Source organism: Saimiri boliviensis, chromosome 13 (assembly GCF_048565385.1).
Source record: "Saimiri boliviensis isolate mSaiBol1 chromosome 13, mSaiBol1.pri, whole genome shotgun sequence".
Classification (NCBI taxonomy): domain Eukaryota; kingdom Metazoa; phylum Chordata; class Mammalia; order Primates; family Cebidae; genus Saimiri; species Saimiri boliviensis.
This window is the reverse complement of record NC_133461.1, coordinates 18,323,836-18,340,382: the sequence shown is the minus strand read 5'-3', so window position 1 is coordinate 18,340,382 and position 16,547 is coordinate 18,323,836.

The following is a 16,547-nucleotide window of genomic DNA, read 5'->3' as shown; positions in this document are numbered from 1 at the left end:
TGAACATCTAAAAACAAGAGCAATGTTCACTTAATTTAATTTACAATTTTTGTCATACAAAATTGCTTATGAAAGTAACTTGCTTTCTTAATATGCATTATCTCAACTCAACTTTTAACAGTCCCTTTTTTCATTTCAACAGTTACGGTCAATCTACAATTTTTGCTGCCGTCAATGTATCAACCTCTATGGTTTTTTCCTTACTTACCTTCAATGTAAATCTTCGGCAGGCAGGGAAATTTGGTAACTGTAATTCAGGAGGAAATTCAGTACGTTCATTTACAGACCCCTAGTGGCAATGCAAAGGACTTTTTATCTTCTTTCAAATGGTGGACTTTGTCACTGCTATCTGGGTTGCTCAGATATATATTTCACTTAATTTATTTTATCTTTCTGTATTCTGACGATGTTACATGACCAGATTAATTAACTCAGAATAAGCTGAGGATTAATTTATTTATATGTGTAGAATTTATGTTTAATTATGTTGTCACTAGTGATTTTGCTAGTCTTGGTTTGTCGTTAACTAGAACAATTACAAATGATTTTATCGTCTATCATAAAATAGCTATTTGGAACAAATTTCAATGATACCATTGACAAAACTCTATGGGAAATTACTTTCAATTCAGTGTTTCATTTCTTATGCTTTCCTCTTATTTAATTCTTCCTGAAATGAATATTTTTTTTCACTTACAATCTGATATATGATGAAATGTTAATAACAGTTATTTCCTAAGATTATTGGAGACATTTCAACTTGAGTTATGTATTTGAAGGTGATACATTAATGACCTGAATAAATACTTTTGAATCTTCTAACTACTGATGAAACTATATTGTGTGGCATTAACTTAGTGTTGATAACATCATCTCCTGAATTCTGACAAAGGGGATGCTAATTACAACTTTTCAATTCCACTTGTGTAGTCATTTTTCACATTATATCTTCTTAAATTCATGTTTTATGACACTCAATTGCAACAAAATATGGAATGTTTTAATTACAAAACATATATTTATTGAGCATTTATGCTGTGCTAGTTACTACACATAAAATATCTTAGGTCCTCTCAATTAAGCAAGATAAGTAGTACCATCCCTCTTTTTATCTACATAGAACCTGGGGTTTAAAAATTATGTAACTTGCCCTAGATTATAAAGCTGAATGAGTCATAGCAAGAAATTTAATCTAGCTCAGTCTGAATCCAGACCCTGTGCTCCTTTCTCTCCAGCATATTTCTTCTGTCAAAAAAGAAACTCAGTAGGATATAATGCATATATTTTTATACAGATACAAAAAAAAATACATGCATCCAAATAACATCTACACGGGAACATTTATGACAAAAAAAAGAGGTATAATTGTTTGATTTATGTCAAAGGGTTTTATGAAGCTAACATCTGTGATAAGTTTTGTATCTTATAAAGAATTTTCTAAATAACAAGTTTAAAAGTTATTTGGCAGTAAAGGTGGAATAAATGGGTGGAAAAGAACACAGCCTTTGCCTTTGTGATTTGGTAGTTAAAAGGAAATAAAGAGATAAATATAAGAATTAGAGTATTTATGACACTGAGAATTTTGACAATGAGAAATGATTGGAAAATTCATACTTCGTTTATTTAGTATTTTGTATCAGGGTCTTGCTTTGTTGCCCAGGGTGGAGAACAGTGGCATAATCATGACTTCCTACAGCCAAAACCTCTTAGGTGCCAGTCATTCTCCTGTCTCAGCCTCCCATGTAGCTGGGAGGCTCATACAGGCTCATACCACCATGCCTGACTTTTTTATTTTTTGTAGAAATGAAATTTTGTTATGTTGCCTAGCTGGTCTCAAAGTCCCAGCTTCAAGCTATCCTCCTTCCCCGGCCTCCTAAAATGCTAAAATTATAGGTGTGAGCTGCTATGCCTAGCTTAAAAAAATGTATATTTCAATATAGCAGAAAGTTTATTAGGTATCTAATAATTATTCAAAAATATCAAAATGTTTTGTTTTAACTTAGAGAATACATTTATAAGATATATTTTATACATGTATTATCAGCTCACAGCATTGGTGTATTATTCAATTTTAAATATGTACAGTTATTTTTTTCAGTTCTCCAATTCTTTGGTAATACCACCTATAATTGAAAGTCATATATTTTGTTCATGTCTCCATACAAATAAATTCAGAAGTATCAATTTATTATTGACTTTTTAATTTTCCTTGCATTTTCTCCAAAACTCTTTCATTTTTATTTATTAACTCTTCTAAGCTTATCAGACTAATTTATATTGTTTGCTAAGTCTTCTTCAAGTACTGAGAAACAGATAAAAATACCATGGAAGTTATTTGAATTTTCAAAACCCTTTTAGTGCTTTTAGGTAGAAACATATTGAATAATACGTGCGATTAAAACAGACATACAATAAAAATTATTCCACATCTATTAGTTGCTAGAAACCATAGGGTTTGATAATACAGATATTTATACCATTTGCTAAGGTACAGTGTGACAGTATAGCGTGGGGTATAAGAGATTAATGTACAAATTTGGACAGATTATTTAACCTCTCTGTATCTCAGTTTTATCATCTGCAAAATGAAAATACTAATATGATTTTCACTACATTGTGGTGAATATTTTAAGTCTTAAACCCTGTAAAGTACTGAGAACAATGTCCACTATTTAGTAATGAAATGGTCCAGAGGCAATTTCTTAACCACAATACAAAACTGGAACATAAATTAAGGCTGGTAGTCTCATTGAATTGCTCAGACAAAGACTGAATAGAATATGTGAGACAGAATATTCAGTGAAAGGAATATACACAGAGAGAAGTTTTCAGAAATCTAAATAAAGATATTTTCAAGTCTTTGGCTGAGTACTGTTATGAATATGCACTAGAGGAAACTTCCTAAGACTGAGGAAAGAAAGAAGAGTAGAATGAAAAATTCATGCATCCTATACTGTGTTGAGAATGGTTGTGGTCTCCCCAACCAGAGTGGAAAGACCTAATAATACATGGAGCATTGAGTAGAGTCCTAAGAAGTGAACCACCTTAGTGGTGAAATTAATGTAACATGCCCTGGAGACATTTTCCCCATTGTCTTGCCAGTTAACATTTGGCTCCTTGTTAGTTATGCAAATATTTGTAGACTTCTTGAATTTCTCCTCAGAAAATGGGGTTTTCTTTTCTATCACATCATTGGGCTGCAAATTGTCTACACTTTCATGCTGTGCTTCCCTTTTAAACATAAGTTCCAATTCCAAAGCATATGTTTTTGAATAAAAAAAACAATGCTTTTAACAGCACCCAAGTCACCTCTTGAACACTTTGCTGCTTAGAAATTTCTTCCTCCAGATACCATAAATTATCTCTCTCAAGTTCAAAGCTCCATAAATCTCTAGGGCAGGGGCAAAATGCTGCCAGTCTCTTTGATAAAGCATAAGAAGAGGCATCTTTGCTTCAGTTCCCAACTTGTTCCTTATCTCCATGAGACCACCTCACCCTGAACTTAATTGTCCCTTTCACTATCAGCATTTTAGTCAAAGCCATTCAACAAGCCTTTAGGAAGTTCCAAACTTTCCCACATTTTCTTAACTTATTCTGAGCCCTCCAAACTTTTCCAACCTCTGTGTGTTACTACACAGTGTTGTTTCCGCATTTTTGGGTATGTTTGCAACAAAGCCCCACTACCTGGTACCAATTTGGTGTATTAGTCCATTCTCACACTGCTAATAAAGTCGTACCCAAGACTGGGTAATTTATAAAGGAAAGAGCTCTAATTGACTCACAGTTCCACATTGCTGGGAAGGCCTAACAATCATGGAAGGCAAAGGAGGAAGGCAAAGTCACATGGAAGGCAAAGGAGGAGCAAAGTCACATCTTACATGGCAGCAGGCAAAAGGAAGGCACGTGCAGGGGAACTTCCCTTTATAAAATCATCAGATCTCACGAGACTTATTCACTATCACAAGAACAGCACAGGAAAAACCTGCCCCCATGATTCAATCACCTCGCAATGGGTCCCTCCCATAACATGTGGAGATTATTACAAATCAAGGTGAGAGTTGGGTGGAGACACAGAGCCAAACCATATCAGTGCCTAGAAACTACACAAAATTAAATACAAAATGAAAAAGACTACAAAAACATGAACAATATATCATCAACCTGTGGAGAAAATATTATACGAAATACCATGTGCAATCAAAGTCTCAAGGTATGAATAATGCCAGTAAAAAATATTTCAAAAATTAAGAGCTATTTTTTTTCAAACTTGGTGAAAATGTAAGCTCAGATTTAGGAAGATCAATGCAACTGAAATAAGCATGATGACAGGGTACAAATGACAAGAATAAAAATGGCAACAGATTTTTTTATTTTAAAATATGCAAGCCAAAAGACAATAAAGTAAAATATTTAAAGTCCTGAAGAAAAAACCTGTCAATACAGAATTCTATGACTAATGAAACTTATCTTTCAGAAATGAAAGAAAAATATAAAATTTCTTTTTTTTTTTCTTGCATTTTAGGTTTTGGGGTACATGTGAAGAACCAGACCTGCACTTCAAGCAGAGGACAAATAATGCCCATAAAAGTGCTAAACTACGCAGAAACCATGAACCATAAAATAAGTTATCTTTTTATATTAATAAAAATTTAAAATGATTAACAATACCAAATATATGTTTACAAAAGATGAGCAAAATATGGCTGGAGAAATTAGAAAATACCTTTGAAGCTTTTGGGTATAAATAAAGAAATGAAGATTTGTTACAAATAAGAAGACTTAATGAGGTAAAGATTTAGATTTCTGCTGAAATAATCTATCAAATCAAACTAGTTCAGTTCAATGCCCACAAGAATTTACATGCCATACTAATCCTAAAAATCATGAAAAAGCATTTTGAGACTAAACATGTTGTTTGCTTCAGAGACTCACATACAAAATTTAGACCAACATAGAAAAGGAGACTTCCATGAGCATGTACTTTATATAAATTTTGTTTGGGAACCAGGTTAATATAATCACATTCAAAAACAAAATCAACAAAATGGAAAATTTTAAATGCAGTAGTATCAGAAACAAAACTAAAAGATTATATCAAGATTAAAATATTAGCACAGACAAAATAAATTAATTTCAGTAAATTTCAAATGCAGTCCTCTGGTTATACACCCTGCATGGGTTATAGTTCAAAGACAACAAAAGTGAGAAAAAAATTAAAAATTCTCAATTGAATTTTCTGTTGATAGTGATATTGATAGTCAATCCAAATCATTTTTTGTTTCTTTTAATCTTGAGAATGACAGTAACTCTACTTATGTTTCCTGGAGTCAGAATTTTCATAAAGAGAGAAAGGAGATCCAAATATGTATTGAATGAATGAGAAGAATTCTGTTATTGGACAAGTACCAGAAAACACAGTTTTTAACAGAAAGAGCATTGTCATCCCAGTAGCAATGAGCCCAACAAGTGGCCAGACCTCAGTTTCTAAGTACTGTTCTCTACTAAAATGAACCAGGAATTTTGAAAGCAATGGTTGATTCCTGTTCTTAGTCAGGAAAGTATGAGATGAGTCTGGAAAATCTTATTTCAGAATGTTATGAAGTGGTCGAAATTGACGAGTAAATATCAAAATGCATAGTACTCCCACTGACCAAATTTTATGATAATTAGAACATTAAGAAAAGAATAATGGAAGTAATAAATCATAGCACATTGAATAAAAGATAAAAATCATAAGTTCATATGCTGTTAATCAAACAAGTAAACCATATAATTGATTATACAAAATAGTATCAATGGATGTATGTTGTTTTGTTGCGAAGGTCATACAGTATCAAAATATTGGTCCATAGATACTTAGGACAAAGAATAGAGTGTTTATTTATACAATGAAGAATGAAGAGATTTGGCATATCACCTTAATAAAGTGATCAGAGGTAACTTTGTCATCCAAGGGATAAATTATGTGCTAAAAGAACAAAAATAATTCATTGTATTCTTAACAATGATGTTTAATATGAATCTAATCTTAAGACAAAAATTAGACAAATTCAATCAGATATATTTTGCAGAACATGTGGGCTAAACTTAAAAAAGATGTGAATGTTGCAGAAGATATGAAAAACAGAGGTATTATAGAATAAAGGAGACAAAAGATACCATGATATTTCTGTACATTGTGTCATCCTTAAGTGTATCTTGCATTAAAAAGATAAAAAAGAAGGGAGGAAAGGTGAGGGGAGGGAAGGGAAGGTGGGAGGGAGAGAATTAAGGCTAAAAATGAGAATACTGAGAGAATCAGAGAAGTTAAATGTGGATTGCATTTATGATGATTTACCTGTGTCTATATAGGACAAAGTCCTTATTCTTTTCTTAGAAGACAAATGATAAAGTACTTAATGATAAAATGTCATGATATTTACAACCTATAAATGCTTATCAAAATACACAGACTTAATGAACAGGTTCAGATTATTGTTGTCTTTCAGGAAAGATCATGAAATCAAGTTTTTTAGAAACAATACAGATATACATTTTTTCTGTATCTATCTATATACATATTGATAACCAGGAGTTTACACTGATGCTTTTAAATCAAACATATCACAATTTGTTCCTGCTTTCCCATTTCCATTTTTCTAAGTCTCTTCTCCAATTTCTGAAACCTTGTTCTCATAATCCTTAATATATTTGCTGATTACTCAATTGCCTGTACTTAATCAGCCTCTGACTTCACAGACACTGTCTGCTCCGCTGCCATTTAGCACTGCTGAACTCTCATCCTACTCACTTGCTTTTTCACATGGGCCCCAACTTCATCCTAAAGTCTTTTCTCCTTGGCCACTTTTTCCCTCGATTCCAACCCCCCTGGGCCACTTCTCTGCTTAGCTGTCCTCCTCAAGTGAGAATTAAAGCCTGTTGGACCACTGCCTCCTACGGCTAGTCTCTCTTACTGTCCCTGGCCACTTCTTGATTACCTAGAATTTTTTAAATAAGAATTCATAGCCCAAGAATTCACAGCACAATGTGTATGTGTGTATGTGTGTGTGTGTGTGTGTGTGTGTGTAGTGTGTGTGTGTATACACACACGTTGACAGTGTGTATACATATACACACACACACACATACATTGACAGTGTGTATACATATGTACATATCTTATACATATGAATGTTTGGAATCATACACTGAGGTTATAGTTTCTAGAATGCTTGAAATAATTTATTAAAACATATAACAAAGAAATAAAGATTCAAATATAATTGCTGAAGCTTCTGCAGTTTAAAAATATCTAAATTTGTAATTTTCTAATTTTTAATTCATGGAGACAAATTTCAAGGAGGTGCTTGAATGTAAAATTAATTAATTTTATGCATTTATCATCAAGGCAAACTCACAACATCAAAAAACTGCCATGACAACTTGAGATCTTGTTATACCATTATTAATATATAAAATCACACATATTGATATTTTGAACTGAAATATATGTAACATTAACATACTTCACTTAATATCTTATTAACTGATAAAAACTTGATATCACATTCTTTGACAAATACACAAAGCTGACATTTTCCCTAACTTTTGATCTCTGGCATCTATTTATTCATGTACTGTGAATTCTTATCTAAAATTTCTAAGTAGCCAAGAAGTGGCCAGGGACTGTAAGAGAGGCTAGCTGAAGCAGACAGTGGTCCAACAGGCTTTAATTCTCACTTGAGGAGAACACTTAAGTAGAGAAGTGGCCCAGGAGGGTCGAAATTAAGGGAGAAAAGTGGCCAAGGAGAAAGGCTTCAGGATGAAGTTGGGGCCCATGTGAAAAAGCAAGTGAGCAGGGTGAGTTCAGCATTGCTAAATGGCAGCTGAGCAGGACAGTGTCCATGTGAGGTCAGAGACCGATTACGTACAGACAATTGAGTAATTAGTAAATACATTAAGGATCATAAGAGCAAGGTTTCAGAAACTGGAGAAGTGATTTAGAAAAATGGAAATGGGAAAGCAGGAATAAATCTTTGTTTTAGATTTGAAAGCACCAGTGTAAACTCATGGTTATCAATATGTATAGACAGATACAGAAAAAATGCCATTGCAAAACACATTTTTGAGTTTGCTTGTTTGTATGTGTGAGTATACACTCTGTGTGTGTGTGTGTGTGTGTGTGTGTGTGTGTGTGTGTGTGTGTGTTTGTGTTTCCTGGCTTTGTACTCCAGGAACAATGAGTACACTGTGGTGTGTGTGTCTATTTCCTGGCTTTGTACTCCAGGAACAATGAGTACATCGTGTGTGTGTGTGTGTGTGTGTGTGTGTGTGTGTGTGTATGTGTATGTGTATTTCCTGGCTTTGTACTCCAGGAACAATAACTAAATATTTTTAAACAATTTCTACTGCTCCCAGGGCAAATCTCGTGTGCATGTGTCCGTGTGTGTGTGTGTGTGTGTGTGTGTGTGTGTGTGTGTGTGTGATGTGTGTGTATTTCCTGACTTTGTACTCCAGGAACAATGAGTACATGTAGTACCCAGACCTCATTTTCTAAATACCATTCTCTCTGGAAAAAAAAGGAAGAGTTTCTTAGAGAAATGACTGATTCAAAGGGTGTGTAGGGAAAATACAAGATTAGCCAGGAACATGTTAATATGACATAAATTAAGGAAATACTCAAAAACTGATGGAAACCTGTAGAAAAGAATATAACTCAACTTGAATGAACCATACTTTCCATGCCTGAGTAATTTGAGCATTCAAATCAATAATTTTGATGGATTTTATCACATTGAACATTGAGCAATATTGAGTAATCTGTGAAATTATATGATATAAATAGATGAAGGAATGAATGAATAAGGAAAGTTTTTTCTTACAATGGAAAGCTAACTAATTAATAAAACGTTAATGTTAAAGAAATTAGATAATTATAAAAATCACCATTTGGGAACCATCAAACAATATCATTCTCAGGCAAGATTGTTCACTGGAGGCGAACTCTGATGAACAAGTAGGTGAAAATAGGGCACCTAATGATATATTTACATAACACAGGACTATCTCTACATATTAATTATACATAGAAAAATAGAAATTTTACAGTGAGGAAACTGACAGACACATGTGAGTCAAGGAAAGACTAAGGGACTATTCTAGAGATGAGTAAATAAGTATATATGTTGAGCATAGTGAAGCCAGGTTTCTCAAGTTAGAGAGGGCAGCTACAAATATGAAAAAGAAGATATGAACCTTGAGGTTTTGGATTGGAACTAGTGGTGTCAGTGTGACATCATAGTATTCAATCAATCAATCGATAAACAGATGGACAGATTGATATAGAAAAATAGAAGGATGATAGAATGATTGATAGAGTGATAGATATTGAAGGAGTCTAAAGAGATAAGATAATTAAGTAGAATTAATGATCCCAGAATTGGATCATTTTTCAAAAATAGACATAATTGGAACAGTTGGCAAATATGGATGGGATATTTTGATGAAGGGAATATGGACTTTCTAAAATATAATTATCTCAAAGTTTTAAAAATTATAAGAAATTTTAAACAGGATACTTTGTATATTATAATTTGAAATAGGCCAATATATCCAACTTAGTGTGTTTTACAATACAGTTTTCTATTTTACTATGTAATTACATGTTCTAATTATACCACTAATTCCTGTAAGCATACTTATATAATTAAATGATATAATTACTGGGAGTAATAGCATAATTATTGTAATGACATAATTATAGTAACTACTCAATTGCAAAACATTCAATGCACAAGTAAAACAACCAAATTAATTGCTTTAATAAAATAACTCCCTAAAAGCTACTTTGAATTTTAAAGAAAATTTTTAGAGTTTAACCATAGCATATTCCTAAAACCATAAAACATGAATTCCAAATATCTTTACTTCTTCATATTTATCTACCATTTGAAAGATACATATCTATTTAATCCAAATATTGTTCATTATTATTAAATATTTGGAATAAACTGATTTTCTAAAATGTAGAAATCTATTCAGTCCATTATTTTCTAACATTTATTTCTAAGTGATTGAGTGGAAACATGAACAATGTTATGAAAGGAAACAATTTGGGTGATTTTCTTTCTTGGTAATTTTTACCAAATGAATTTTGATGTAACTAAACATTCTTAAATACTTTTTACTGATCTCAGGGCAAATAAGAAATGAGCATCATGTATGCAGAATAGATCCAATTTTACATTGGATAACTCATTATACAAATTACCAAGATGAATGTTTTGAGAAGACCGGTGGACGTGACATGCTGGTTCTAAATTTAAAATTTTTGATTTGGGTTAAAATCTAAATGCCTGGTAACCCTCAAATAATTGGCTATTTTTTCACCTTTGTGAAAAAATCTGTCTTGTTTAGTTTGTTAGTGGCTTTTTTTGGGGAGGACTCCCTGAAAAGCGTTTCGTAGATTTAGTATTGTGATAGCAAATGGTAAGTATAGCCATAAAAACCCAGCTTTCCCCTTTTCTCTAATACTTGTCTTTTTGTCTAATTTCAAGGAAAAAAATACTTTGTCATATTTTTATGTGAATGTAAGACATTTGGGCAGAGGTATCTTTTTCGATTTCAGTCCAGAAAGTCTTTAGTTTTAAGCAAGGAACATTTTGGAGCAATCAGTAATAATTATTTGCATGAGAAATGGTTTGAAGAGAAAGAGAGACAGCTTTAGTATTTCTGATCTCAGAACACATAGACAACTACCCTCTGCCAATATTTGCATTTTGACAATTTAAAGAGTCATGGCATCCAAACTTTTCTCTTCTTTATTGTAATGAGAGCCTTGAACATCCATGATGTTAGGGTAGTAGCTTTAGTTTTAACTCTTAAAAAAATTAACTTTAAATAAATTTTTAAGTTAAATGACTGTTTTATAATCTATACTAAATTTCCAGTCAAATTATTTGCTTCAAAGTTTGAAATTTTGGGTGAAATTTACATGACATAAAATTAACCATTTAATTTTATTTCTAATTCAAAGAGCTTTCCGTAATAAAGCCATACTAATGAACTAAATAAGAAAATACTAATACTATTAAACAAAATTTAAATAATTCATTGCAGAAACTAGGCATAATACAGCAAGAAAAATAAATTCTAACTGCTCAAAATGTTACTTTTTCTAATGCCAATGCACAGTTCTTAAATCATAATTACAGTTTTTCCTCTATTTTGTTGGAATATATGACAGCTATGCATATACTTGAACAAGTGCAAAAGATAAATGCATTCCTATTAAAATCAAGAATATCAGCATTCATTGTGCAATGATGGGTAGACCTCCATCATTTTTGCTTAAGTTATCTGCTGGAAGAACTATTGACAGATCTTATTACTAAACTATCAGCTTATTGTCATCTCAAATTGTTATTCTTAAGGCAGTCAGCTGAGTTACACTTTATTTACATATATATTTCAATAGCCTTTAAAATACAAGTGGTTTTTGGTTAATGGATAAATTGCATAGTGGTGAAATCTGAGATTTTAGTGCACCCATCACCCAAGTAGTGTACGTTGTACCCAATATGCAGATTTTTTGTCCCTCACCCCCTTTCCACTCTCCCTTTCTGAGTCTCCATAGTTTATTACATCACTCTGTATGCCTTTGCTCCTATTTATAAGTGAGAATACAAGGTTTTTGGTTTATCATTCCCGAGTTGCTTCACTTAGAAAAAATGACCTCCAGCTCCATCTAAGTTGCTGCAAAACACATTATTTCATCCTTTTTTTATGGCTGAGTAGTAGTTCATGAGGTATATATGCCACATTTTCTTTATGTGGCATATTTTGGTCTGTGGGCACTTGAGTTGGTTCCCTTTCTTTGTAACTGTGAATTGTGCTGCAATAAACATAGTCATGCAAGTGTCTTTTAGATATATTGACTTCTTTTCCTTTGGGTAGATACCCAGAAGTGGGATTGCTGGATCAATGATAGGTCTACTTTTAGTTCTTTAAGAACACTCCATACTGTTTTCCATAGAGGTTTTACTAATTCACATTCCCACTAGCAATGCACAAGCATTCCCTTTTCACCACATCCATGCAAACACCTACTTTTTTTTTTTTTTTTTTTTTTACTTTTTAATAATGACTATCCTTGCAGAGTAAGATGGTATCTCATTGAACTATAGTTTTAATTTGCATTTCCCTAATGATTAGTGATGTTGAGCAGTTTTTCTTGTTTTTGGCCATTTGTGTATCTTCTTTTGAGAAATATCTATTCACATAATTTGCCCACTTTTTGATGCAATTATTTGTTTTCTTTTTTTTTTCTTGCTGATTTGTTTCAGTTCCTTGTAGATTTGCTTCAGTTCCTTGTAGATTTTGTCCTTTATCAGATGCATATTTGCAAATATTTCTCCCACTCTCTGGGTTGTCTGTTTACTTTGATGATTATTTCTTTTTCTGTGAAGAAGCTTTTTAGTTTAATTAGGTTCCACTTATTTATTTTTGTTTTTGTTCATTTGGTTTGGGCGTCTTAGTCATAAATTCTTTACCTCGGCCAAAGTCCAGAAGATTTTTTTCCTAGATTATCTTCTAGAATTTTATGGTTTCAGGTCTTAAATTTAAGTCTTCAATTCATCTTGAGTTGATTTTTGTTATACAGTGAAAGAGAGGGATCCAGTTTCATTCTTCTGCATCTGACTGTTTAGTTTTCCCAGCACCATTTATTAAACAGGGTGTCCTTTCCCCAATTTATGTTGTCATATGCTTTGTCGGAATCAGGTTGTTCTAAGTATTTGGCTTTACTTCTGGGTTTTCTATTCTGTTCCATTGGTCTATGTTTGTACTTTTATACCAGTGCCATGCTGTTTTGGTAGCTATAACCTCATGGTATAAATTGAAATTTGGCAATGTGATTCCTCCAGATTTGTTCATTTTACTTAGGTTTGCTTTGGTTATTTGCACTCTTTTCTGGTTCCATAAGAATTTTAGGATTTTTTTTTTTCCAATTCTGTGATAAATGACGTTGGTGTTTTGATCAGAATTGCATTGAATCTGTAGACTTCTTTGGGCAGTGTGGTCATTTTTCACAATATTGAGTCTTCCAATCCATGAGCATGGGATATGCTTCCATTTGTTTTGTCTTCCATGATTTCTTTCAGTAATGTTTGGTAATTCTCCTTGTAGAGATCTTTCACCTTCTTGATTAAGTCTATACCTAGGTATGGTGTCTTTTTGCAGGTGCTGTAAAAGAGATTGAGTTCTTAATTTGATTCTCAGCTTGGTTATTGTTGGTGTATAATCGTGCTATGGATTTGGTACATTGATTTTGTAGCTGGAGACTTCACTGAATTTGTTTATCAAATCTAGGAGTCTTTTGGAAGTCTTTAGGATTTTCTAGGTATGTATTCATATCATTGGTGAATAGCAATAGTTTTACTTTCTTTTTCCAATTTGGATGCCTTTTATTTCCTTTTCTTGCCTGGTTGCTCTAGCTAGGACTTCCAGTACTATGCTGAATAGATGTGGTGAAAGAGCGCATCCTTGTCTTGTTCCAGTTCTCAGAAGGAATGCTTTCAACTATTCCGCATTCAGTATGATCTTGGCTGTGGATATGTTATACATGGCTTTCATTATTTTGAGGTAAGTCCCTTCTTACTTGTGGATTTCTTACAAATGGCCTTCATTAGTTTGAGGTGAGTCCCTCCTTTGTTGAGGGTTTTTATCATAAAGGATGCTGGATTTCAATGAATATTTTTGCTGCATTTATTGAGATGATTGTATTTTTTTCATTCTGTTTATATAATGCATCATACTTGTTGACTTGTATATGTTAAACCATCCTTGCCTCCTGGGATGAAACCCACTTAATCATTGCATATTATCTTTTTGATATACTGTTGGATTTTGTTAGCTAGTATTTTATTGAGGATGTTTGCATCCATATTGAGAGATACTGATCTATAGTTTTCTTTTTTTGTTATGTACTTTCCTGGTGTTGGTATCAGGTAATATTGACTTAATAGAATGAGTTAGGGAGATTTGTTTCTTTCTTCATCTTCTGGAATAACTTCAGTAAAAAATTGTACTATTTTAAAGTGAGCTATTCAATGGCATTCAGTACATTTACAATATTGTACCACCGCCACCTCTACAGCTAAAACAGTTTAATCCTCCTTCAAATAAGTGCAGTACCTACTAGGCAGTTATACTCTGATCACTTGGAAACTACTGATCTGCTTTCTGTATCTATGGATGTATCTGTTCTGCATATTTCATATAAATGGAATCAAACAACACATAACTTTATGTCTGGCTATTCACTTAGCATAACATTTTGAAGGTCTGTCCATATTAGAGCTTACATCAATATTTTCATTCCTTTTTATAGTTGCAGGATATTCCATTGTTTTGTGTATGATAAAATTTGTTTATTCCTTTATCTATGATGAAGTTTTTTTTCTGTGATTTAGCTATTGTGAATAGTTACAAGAGTTGATTTCCTTAAATGTATATTAGGTTTCAAAAATTTATAGATTTTTAAAAATTTCTTCTATCAGTATAGTAGAGCCTATCTTCTAATTACAATGTCTTTTATAAAACCTATTTTAATCTTCTAGGATTTTTTCATTTAGTTTTTCATAATACAATATTCATAGGACTTTTACAATTTATTTTTGTAGTAACTTACCTGTACTGTTAGTAAAATTGGACAAACACTGGACAGGAAAATCACCAGTCTCTCTATTGCTGCATTTGTAACATTCTGCTTCAATTCCAACAGTTAAAAAAATACATTTTAACATCTTGAAAGGCTAGTCTATAACCACTATATTTCCTTTTCATAATTTTTTTCCATAATAACATTTAAATATTCTTCCCTTTTTTTAACCTATATCCACACTCTTATGAAAAATATCTCATTGCTATTAATATTTTATCAATATTACAATACAGTTATTGAAAACTTTTAATTGGAAAGTTCATAGTACTGATTACTATAAAATCATATACATTTATAAGTAAATATATAGGACAAATTTATTGTTAGGTTCACTGCTAGTTATTCTGTCATTTGGTTGCCCATATAAATAAGGTATTTTGTTATATTTCTTAATTTGTTGTTTTAAAAATGGAAATTTATTGTCTTCATACATCACAAAATCTAGCCAACTAACAGGATTCTCCCATTGTTTTAATATTAATTCTGTAAGTGTTAATGTTAATTAAATATTAATAATGAGTTGACCCATGGATTTCCCACAATACTTTTCTTTTATTTTAACAACACTTACTGTTAACATTTTTTGAAATAATATTTACGTATATTCTTATATTGAATCATTCTTAATCTTGAAACAAAATATTCTTGGTCATGATGTATTACTCTTATTAAATGTGAATAAATTCTGTTTTTATTAATATTCTTAAGATTGGCCTGCATCTGTGTGTATGTGTGTGTGCATTTTTCTGAATTCATAAAACATATGTGGAATTTTTCCTAATTCTTCCAATCTCTGTTACTTTTAAAAGCATTAGAATTGTATGTTCCATAAAGACTTTTTTGTGAGAATTATCCCATGAAACCATCAGGGTTTATTGCATTATTTTTAGAGGGTGTATAGTTCTTTGACACTTTTTCCAATTCTGCTATGAAATTTTATTTTTCTCTCATCTGAAGTGAAGCCTTTAAAAATACATTTTTCTAGAAAAAAATATTTTTTAAAAATTATTTTTACAAAGTTCAACAAAGAATTTTTTTTCCTTTTATTCTTCTTTATTTGCAGTTGTCTCAAAATATCATTCTAATTTTAAATATATTTTCTGTGTTCTTATTTTTTCTCAATGAGCTTAGTTAATAGTCCATTTTTGCTGTTACCATTAGACATTGGATATAATTCTAGTTGTTACTTTTTCTAATTTATTGATTTATTTTTGTATGTGTGTGAGGCTGAGTAATGGATCCCAATATGTCCTAATCTCTAAAACTAGTAAATATGTCAGGGTAAGCAATTAGGAGGAATTAAAGTTATAGATAGAATTGAAGTTGCTTATCATCTTAAATAGGGTAATTATCCCAGATTTTCCATGTGGGCTCTGTTACAATTACCCTTAAAAGTAGAAGAGAGAAGCATAGGACACAAGTCAGAAGGTACTATGACTGAGGATTAGTGAAAGAGATTAGATGGTGGTTACATTGAAGATAGTGGGAGTGAGCCGTATTGCAAGGAATGTGACAGCATCTGGGATCTGGAAGGAGGAAGAAAATAAATTATGTCCTAGAACCTCCCAAATAATAGAAAGGCAGCCCACTTACACCTCGACTTCAGCCCTGGGGAACTGATTTAGAGGTCTAACCATTAGAACTGTAAAAACGAATATTTAAGCCATTACATGTATACAGCAGCAATATAAAACTAATCTATGTATTAATCCCACATGCTTTCCTTAGAAAACCTTTAAAATATTTTTCTACCTAATTAAATAGATGCTAATTATTTTATTATTTGTGGTTTTAATTTTCTAACATAAATGTTTAAAAGCTATACATTTTTCTTTGGGGAGAGCCT